Raw genomic sequence first — 8586 nt, 5'->3', positions numbered from 1 at the left:
CAAGGAGATAGAAATGAACTTTTCTTACATAAAAGCCAGGACAGGATGGTCCAGAGCTGGTGTGGCTGTTATGTTTCTCAAAGTCCTCAAGGAGCCAGACTCTTTTCATCTCATTGCACCCCAAACCCCAGGGTGTAACCTTCCACTTGGGGCTTCCCAGGCGGCAATAGTGGTAAAGAACCCGCCTGCCAATGCAGGAGACATAACAGAGGTGAGTTCAACCCCGGGGTCGGGAAGGTCCCCTGGAGGAGGGCATGGCAACTCACTCTAGTATTGTTGCCTGGAGAATCCCATGGACAGAGGAGCCTGGTGGTCTATGGTCCATAGAGTTGCAAAGAGTTGCACATGACTGAAGCAACTTAGTACGCATGGTCTAAGATGAAGTTCAGCACACCAGCCATCACATCAGAATTCTGGGCAGCAGGAGAGTGAAGGGATGAAGAAGAAAACTGCACAATGGCATGTGCCAGCTATCTTTTAAAGAAGATACATGTCAGCAACCATGGGACTTTATTAGCTAGGACAGAGTCACATGGCCACACCCAACTACAAGGGATGATGGGAAATGTAGTCTTTCCATGCATACAGCTAAAAATCAGGGTTTCTATTACTATGGAAGAAAGGACATTGGATATTGGGGCACATCTGGCAGTCTCTGCCACAATGGGCCAGGAATTGATCAATGAAACGTGTCCTCCATGTGTTGCTCCCAAATGCTCGCTCTTAGAACCAGTGCCAACCCACAACAAAGTATTCACTAGGCTCTGTTGAAATGTAGACAAATTTGTTCAATGTGGTGATTTTTTAATAGTTTTTTTTTTTTTAAAAGAAGGACTGTCCATGGGAACTTCTGCAGAACTCCCTGAGACGCTTCTGTCCACTTCTGCCCCCCTCAGATATATGGGAACAGCCTGTTCCCCAGGTCTACGCCTGGCTGCCTGAGACCCCTGAGACAGAGACCAGGGGGCTGTATTTTCTCTGGGGTCTTGTTCCTGCCACAGGGTCCTACCCTGGAGGCAAGACACACACCTCCTCCAGGATCCCTGCATGGCGTCAGTATTGGCTGTCTGTCAAGGGGCTAAATTATGGATTGAATCGTCTCACGTGAGGAGAAGGCTGGGAGTAGACAGGCTAGATTTCTTGGCTTCCCTCTTCTCATCATCAAACATTTGCTGCAGCACTATCACATTCTCCCATGCCTGCATCCAAAGCAGGAAGAAGTAGTCCTCTGTTTTCTCTTGAGGAGGCAAAACCTCATTAGACCCTGTTGCTGAATAACTCACAGGGCACAGCCAGGTCACAGGGCACCCCTGAAACCACTGACTGGCAAAGAGAAGAATTACCTTGACTGGTTTAGAACCATCCTGATTCATTCCTTGGACCTCAGCACCTTGCCACCTATTATCTGGACAATATTAAAAGATGGCGTCTGCCACAGCTTCTATCTGTCCTTTTCTGGCTCCAGGCTCTTCAGGCAGAGGGGGTGTAAAACCCAGAACAGATCTCTGCACATATAATTGCTCCTCTGACAAGTGCCTCCATCCCAGGAATTATCTAGTGGGGTGGAGTGGCTGAGAGAGGGTGACAAAGCATTGCTTTAATTTCTCTCACATACTCCAGGATCAGTGGTAGTTGCACATGTGAGTTCCATTTAGCCCTTCTGAGTGTGAGGCTTTTGGAACTCAAAAGTCCAAAGGTGGCTCATTTTCTCTATTTCTGGTCTTCATCCCTTTCCTGAGCTAATGAATTTCTGGGTAGAGAGGGTGACAGGGGAGAATATACTCTCATCATACTCATGTATGTCCCCAGGATGGCCTGCAGCTCCTTAGGGGCAGAAGCTGGCTTTGTATCCGTGGTACCCAGCAGTCAGTAAGCACTCAAGCAATACAGGCCAAAAGGATAAAGGACCTCTTTCCCGGGGGCAGCAAAGGGAGCTGTCAAATCCATCAGTACATGGGGATACTAACCTGTGCATTCACCAGTTGAGTGACATGACATTTTTAGGTCTCTCGAAGTTTCTGGTTTTCCTGAAAGAGAACATTTAGGTCAGGAAGATGAAGTGTGCAGCTTAAGCCAAGATAACCAGAGTATTATTTGAGTCACTACAGGATTAATAAGTCATGTCTGTTTCACAGGAAGGGCATGGAAAGAAAGTGGTCAAAATGAGAGGGACCGTCTCCAGTGCTATGATGCCCAACAGCAAGATGGCAGAACTGGGTTATAGAACCCCTTGAATTTGTGCCAGCAGTTAGACTCTTAACAGTTAGACTCTTAACCATTAGAGTGAAGATCAGCTTGAGAGGTAAAGCTTACTTACTAAGAACATGCTCTTAACACAGAAGATCAGGAAACTGTTGAATATATTTGGTAGAAACTTAGAAAAAATGTTGAGATGTTCAAAGACTGGAGTTATAGAGATTTAGTATAAAGTTTCCCTCTGTAGATAAGACCTTCTTTGTAAGCATTTTTATAATAGCTTTATAGAGATATACTTCACATACTGTAGGATTCAGTCATCTAAAATATACCATTTAATGGATTTTAGTATATTCAGAGTTGTGTAACCAGTGCCCACAATCAATTTTTGAACTTTTTCATCAACCCTCCAAAAAAACCCAAACTCCTAACATTCCCTTTCCCCACAATCTCCTCCATCCCTGGCAAACACTAGCCTACTTTTTGTCTCCATGGACTTGCCTATTCTGGACATTGCATACAGCTGGATTATATAACAGTCAGATACTGTATGTGGTCATCAGTTTCTTCATCCTCTTAAGTAGTTAAACAGACTAGAGAGAGCCACATGTGTCACTAAATGGGCATGATCACATAATCAGGACATGACCCAGGCATATATGAAAACAGGACAACCATTAATTCCTTTAGTAGAATATTTGAAAATTAATAGTAACACAAGAAGATCATATATTTTTTAAATTTTTTATTTACTTATTTGGCCATGCCATGCAGCTTGTGGGATCTTAGTTCCTCAACCAGGGATTGAACCCAGACCCTTGGCAGTGGAAGCGCAGAGTCTTAACCACTGGACCACCAAGGACTTCCCAAGATCATATTTTTTACTCGTAGTATTATTAGTGTTGCTTTTTAAAAGTTGCTGTTCTTGGTATTTATTTTATCCTTTGGCCTTCCTGCCCATTTGTTTATGCAAGCACTGCCATTCCACCTGTTCTTATTGCTAAGGGAAGGCTTGAAATGCAGAAAGAAGAGTCATGAAGACCCTTCAGAGTGCCCTGTTCACTGTCCTGTGTAGTGGCACTGCTGAGGTCTGGCATGCCCTGGCATGGGCCTGCAACCACCAGGAAGGAGGGGCGCTTTGGTCTTATTGGCACAAAGCTGCCATATGGGCTGGCAGCAGTCTTTCCCTTAGCTGAGAATGGAAAGGGTTTAGGTTTAGGCAGTACACAGGAGAATGCTTGGGTCAGAATCTGGTTTCACTAAAAGACCCCACACATCGACGGCCTCACAGAGGTGAAATCATATTTCCCCCCTTTGAAAACATGTTTGCTTCTCCATGCATATGTTACAAATCTACACTCATTTCCTCCGACAATGACTGCCAACCAATACTGTTCAACAGAACCTCATGTGATGCTGGAAGAGTTCCATTCTGTGCTGTCCACGTGGCCGTGGAGCACCTGAGCTAGGGCTCGTATCACCGAGGAGCTGCATTTTCAAGTTTAAGTAATTTAAAGTTAGATGCCACACATGGCTTATGGCTGCTGGACTGGACACAGCCAACACTTGAATGGACACACACCATTCAAGAAAGTTCTATTAGATGGCATAGTTCCTTCAGAAACCAGCACTGAAACAGGGTTCGGCATTGATTTGGAAGAGCAGGGAAGTAGGAAGTTAGAGAGGAAAAGGCAGCCAGCAAAGAGCATGTCCACGCTCTGAGAGTCAGTGTAGTCAAAGTGTGAAAGTATTAGTTGCTCAGTGGTCTCTGACTCTTTGCGACCCCATGCAGTGTCCACCAGGTTCCTCTGTCCAGGGGATTCTCCAGACAAGAATACTGGAGTGGGTTGACATTCCCTCCTCCAGGGGATCTTCCTGACTCAAGAACTGAACCCAGGTCTCCTGCATTTCAGGTGGATTCTTTACCATCTGAAATACCAAGAAAGCCAGTGTGGAGCACACACCAATTTTCTCACAATCACCCTGCTCAAGAGGCAAAGTGCATGGGTGCTTAGTCACTCAGTCGTGTCCAACTCTTTGTGACTCCATGGACTGTAGTCCACCAGGCTCATCTGTGCAAGGAATGTTCCAGGCAAGAATACTGGAGTGGGAAGCCATTCCCTTCTCCAGGTGATTAAACCTGCAGCTCCTGCATTGGCAGGTGGGTTCTTTACCACTGTGGCACCTGCAAAGCCCCAAGAGGTAAAACAGTTGTATTTCTCCACCAGTTCCCATCAGTCACTGACTGAGGGGTGTTCATCCCTGGCACTTCCAGCTGTCCAGAGTGTGGACTCAGAGGGCTCTGTAGCCAGAGGGAGCCTTCTGGCCAAGTCACAGAGGCCAGTGGTTGGAGTTGGTGAGGCCTGAGAACTTTGGGGCACGAACACTACCTGCCCCTCCCACTCCTGACCCCTGTCTGCTTTCCTGATACAACTCTAATATTTCACACATATCATTAAGGACATTTTTTTGCATCTATAAATAGAAATACATAGAATGTATGTAAATATTTTGTCTTATTTATACAAGTGGGACCATTCTATACATACTCTTCTGCACTTTGCTTTTTGCACTTAATAGTACAATATGTCTTGGAGATATTTCACTGTAGTCATTTCCTTAGTTTCCTCTGCTTGGCTCTCTTCATCACGCACAAGTTCAGCCTTACAGAGAAAAAGAGCTGTAATGGCTTGGCTGAAACCATGCAGAGAGATTTGTGTTTAGCTTATGGATTTAGAAGGCAAGCTGTTTGTTGAGACTGCAGAGTTTGGTTCAAGGCATTTCAGGATGGCATGATTTTCCTGTTAAAAACAAGTGGGAATTTGCCTGGTGATAAACTCAGGCAGTGTGTGGGCTGATGAGACAATAGAGGATGCAATCAATGGATTAACCTCCTGGGATGACTGCAGACAGCAGCAGCCAGCTGTCTCCAGCTCGGGCATCCACAGCCTGCCCTGCACAGAGGCACCAGGGTCCAGGCTCAAGCTCTGCTGTGTCATTGCTGAAGCCTCTGGACCTGTCAGAGTCTCTGTTTTCATATCTATTAGGTGAACTTGCCACTGCATGGCAAATAGATGGGGGAAAGTGGAAAGTGACACTTTATTTTCTTGGGCTCCAAAATCACTGCAGATGGTGACTGCAGCAATGAAATTAAAAGATGATTGATCCTTGGAAGAAAAGCTATGACAAACCTAGACAGCATATTAAAAAGCAGAGACATCTCTTTTCTGACAAAGGTCCGTGTAGTCAAAGCTATGGTTTTTCCAGTAGTCATGTATGGATATGAGAGCTGGCTGAGTGCCAAAGAATTGATGCTTTTGAACCATGGTGCTGCAGAACACCCTTTTGAGAGTCCCTTGAATAGCAAGGAGATCAAACCAGTCAATCCTCGGGGAAATCAATCCTGAATATTCACTGGAAGGACTGATGCTGAAGCTCCAATACTTTGGCCACCTGATGCAAAGAGCTGACTCATTGGAAAAGACCCTGATGCGGGGAAAGATTGAAGGCAGGAGGAGAAGGGGACGACAGAGGATGAGATGGTTGGAAGGCATCATCAACACAATGGACATGCGTTTGAGCCAAATCTGGGCAACAGTGAAGGCCAGGGAAGCCTGGTGTGCTGCAGTTCATGGGGTCGCAAAGAGTCGGACACTACTTAACAACTGAACAACAACAAGGTGAACCTGGTCATGCCTACTCTACCCTCTCTCAATGGGTTTGATGCCTAAACCACCAGGGATCTAGTGCCTTCAGGGGCTAGGTAGGCAAGTACCCAGGTCAAGCGAGTATGCTGTTCATGAGTAAGTAGGGAGCAGGGGACTATAGTTAAGAAGGAAATAAATCACATTCACACCCAATCTTCCAGGTTGAAACCCTTAAACTAATACTATCATGGCCAAACAAAGCATACTGGTGGGCTACTTGCAGCTCTTCACCAAGAGTGTGCATCCTGTAAATTTGACTTACGATTTCTGGGTAGAGGAGATGGCACTGCTCTGTTTACTGGGCCTTATTCTGTTGAACTTTTTGAAAGCTTCATCTCCTCCTCTTCAGTGGTCCCTTCCCACACCAGTCAGAAGTTAGTCTGGGCTTGGGCTGTGCGAATGACTCAAAGGTGCCATGGCTTTTAAAGCAATGGTTTATTTCTTGCTCACACTGCATATCCCTTGTGGGACTGCACTACCAAGTGGACAGCTGGAGGCTGACCACCACATCCCCACTCCTGCGGACTGATGGGGCTCACCGTCCAAGGCCTCATGTCATCCATGCATTGGCATCACTGGCGCCCAGGAAAAAGGAACCACTGTGTGCAGGCGCTGAAAAGCTTCTGCTGGCATTTCATTGGCCAAAGCAAGTCACGTGGCTTGGGGACCTTGCTGTCTTACTGCTGGCTGGAAGGAGGGTTAGAAATATCTGGACACAGCTCTAATGAGGCACATGTTCCTTCAGACATTCAAACAACTGTGGCCACTCCTTTCTTCCGTGTCTACAGTTCGATGGGTATGGACATCCCACAGCCGGCAAAGCTCTTTATCTCAGCTTGGTAAGCATGAAGACTGATATTCACTGAGCTTCCAGGCTGTTTCTCCTTCCTTGTTGCCAGGGCACTCACTGCCTGAGCTCATGATAGCTGGAGCAGTATCACAGTGGTGGAATTGTCCCTTTTGCAGGTTCTGCTGGAACCAGGGCTCCTTAGTTTGGTGTCCATTCTCTGGCAGTTTTACAAAAGACTTAGCTTTTTTAGGGGCTTCCTTTGTGGCTCAGCTGGTAAAGAATCCACCTGCAATGTGAGAGACCAGGGTTTGATCCCCGGGTTGGGAAGATCCTCTGGAGAAGGGAAAGGCTACCCACTCCCATGTTCTGGCCTGAAGAATTCCATGAACTGTATAGTCCATGGGGTCACAAAGAGTTGGACACCACTCAGCAACTTTCACGTCACTTGCACTTAGCTTTTTTAGAGCAGTTTTAGGTTTGCAATAAAAGTGAGAGGAAGGTCCAGAGATTTCCCACATAGCCCCGGCCTGCACACATGCACGGCCTCCCCTATTATCAACAGCCCACAGTAGAATGGCACCTTGTTACAAAGGATAAATCTACATTGACACATACCATCATCCAAAGTCCACAGTTTACGTCAGGGTTCACTCTTGGTGTTGTGCATTCTGTGAGTTTGGACAAATGTATAATAACAGCTATCCATCACTGAAATATCACAGAGTATTTTCACTGCACTAAAACCCCTCTGTGCTCTATCAAGCCCTCATCCCCACCACTTCCAGCAGCAAACACTGATCTTTCTACTGTCTCCATAGTTTTGCCTTTTCCAAAATGTCATATTATTGGAATCACACAGCACGTGCCTTTTCAGATTGCCTTCTTTCACTTAGTAATATGCATTTGAATTTCCTCCGTGTCTTTTCATGGCTTGATAGTTGATTTCCTTTTTAGCGCTGAATGATATTCCACTTTCTGGATGTACCAAGTTTATTTACCCATTCACCTACTGAAGGACATCTTGGTTGCTCCCAATTTGGGGCAATTATTAATAAAGCTGCTACAAACAACTACATGCAGTTTTTTGTGTGTGGACATAAATTTTCAACTCCTTTGGGTAAATATCAGTGTATTGCTGAAATGTATGCTAAGAGTATATTGAGTTTTGTTAGAAACTACCAAACTGGTTTTCAAAGTGGCTGGATGATTTTGCATCCCCAGTAGCCATGAATGAGGGTGCCTGTTGCTCTGCATCCTCATTAGCAGGTGGTCTTGTCAGTGGCCATTCTCTAACAGATGTGGAGTGTGTCTCATTACTATTCTAATTTGCATTTTTCTGATGTGCATATTTCTCTGATGACATATGACGTGGAGCATCTTTTCATATGCTTATTCACCATCTGTATATCTTCTCTGTTGAGGATTTTGGCATCTATGTTCATGAGAGACATTGGTCTGTATTTCTCTTTTCTTGTAGGGTCTTTGTTTGGTTTGGGCCTTAGGATAATGCTGGCCTAATCACAGGATGAAAGTGAAAGTCACTCAGTTGTGTCCGACTCTTTGCTGTTTAGTCTGAATAGTCCATGGAATTCTCCAGGCCAGAATACTGCAGTGGGTAGCTTTGCAGTTCTCCAGGGGATCTTCCCAACCCAGCGATCGAACCTAGGTCTCCTGCATTGCGGGTGGATTCTTTACCAGCAGAGCCACAAGGGAAGCCCAAGAATACTGGAGTGGATAGCCTATCCCTTCTCCAGCGGATCTTCCCGACCCAGGAATTAAATCAGGGTCTCCTGCATTGCAAGTGGATTCTTTACTAACTCAGCTATGAGGGAAGCCAGTATTCCCTGTGCTTCTGTCCTCTGAAAGAGATTGAAAGACTTGGTGTCATTTCTT

This window comes from Bos javanicus, chromosome X (genome assembly GCF_032452875.1).
Source record: "Bos javanicus breed banteng chromosome X, ARS-OSU_banteng_1.0, whole genome shotgun sequence".
NCBI lineage: Eukaryota > Metazoa > Chordata > Mammalia > Artiodactyla > Bovidae > Bos > Bos javanicus.
The sequence above is the reverse complement of the archived record's forward strand: the minus strand, read 5'-3'. Positions refer to the sequence as shown.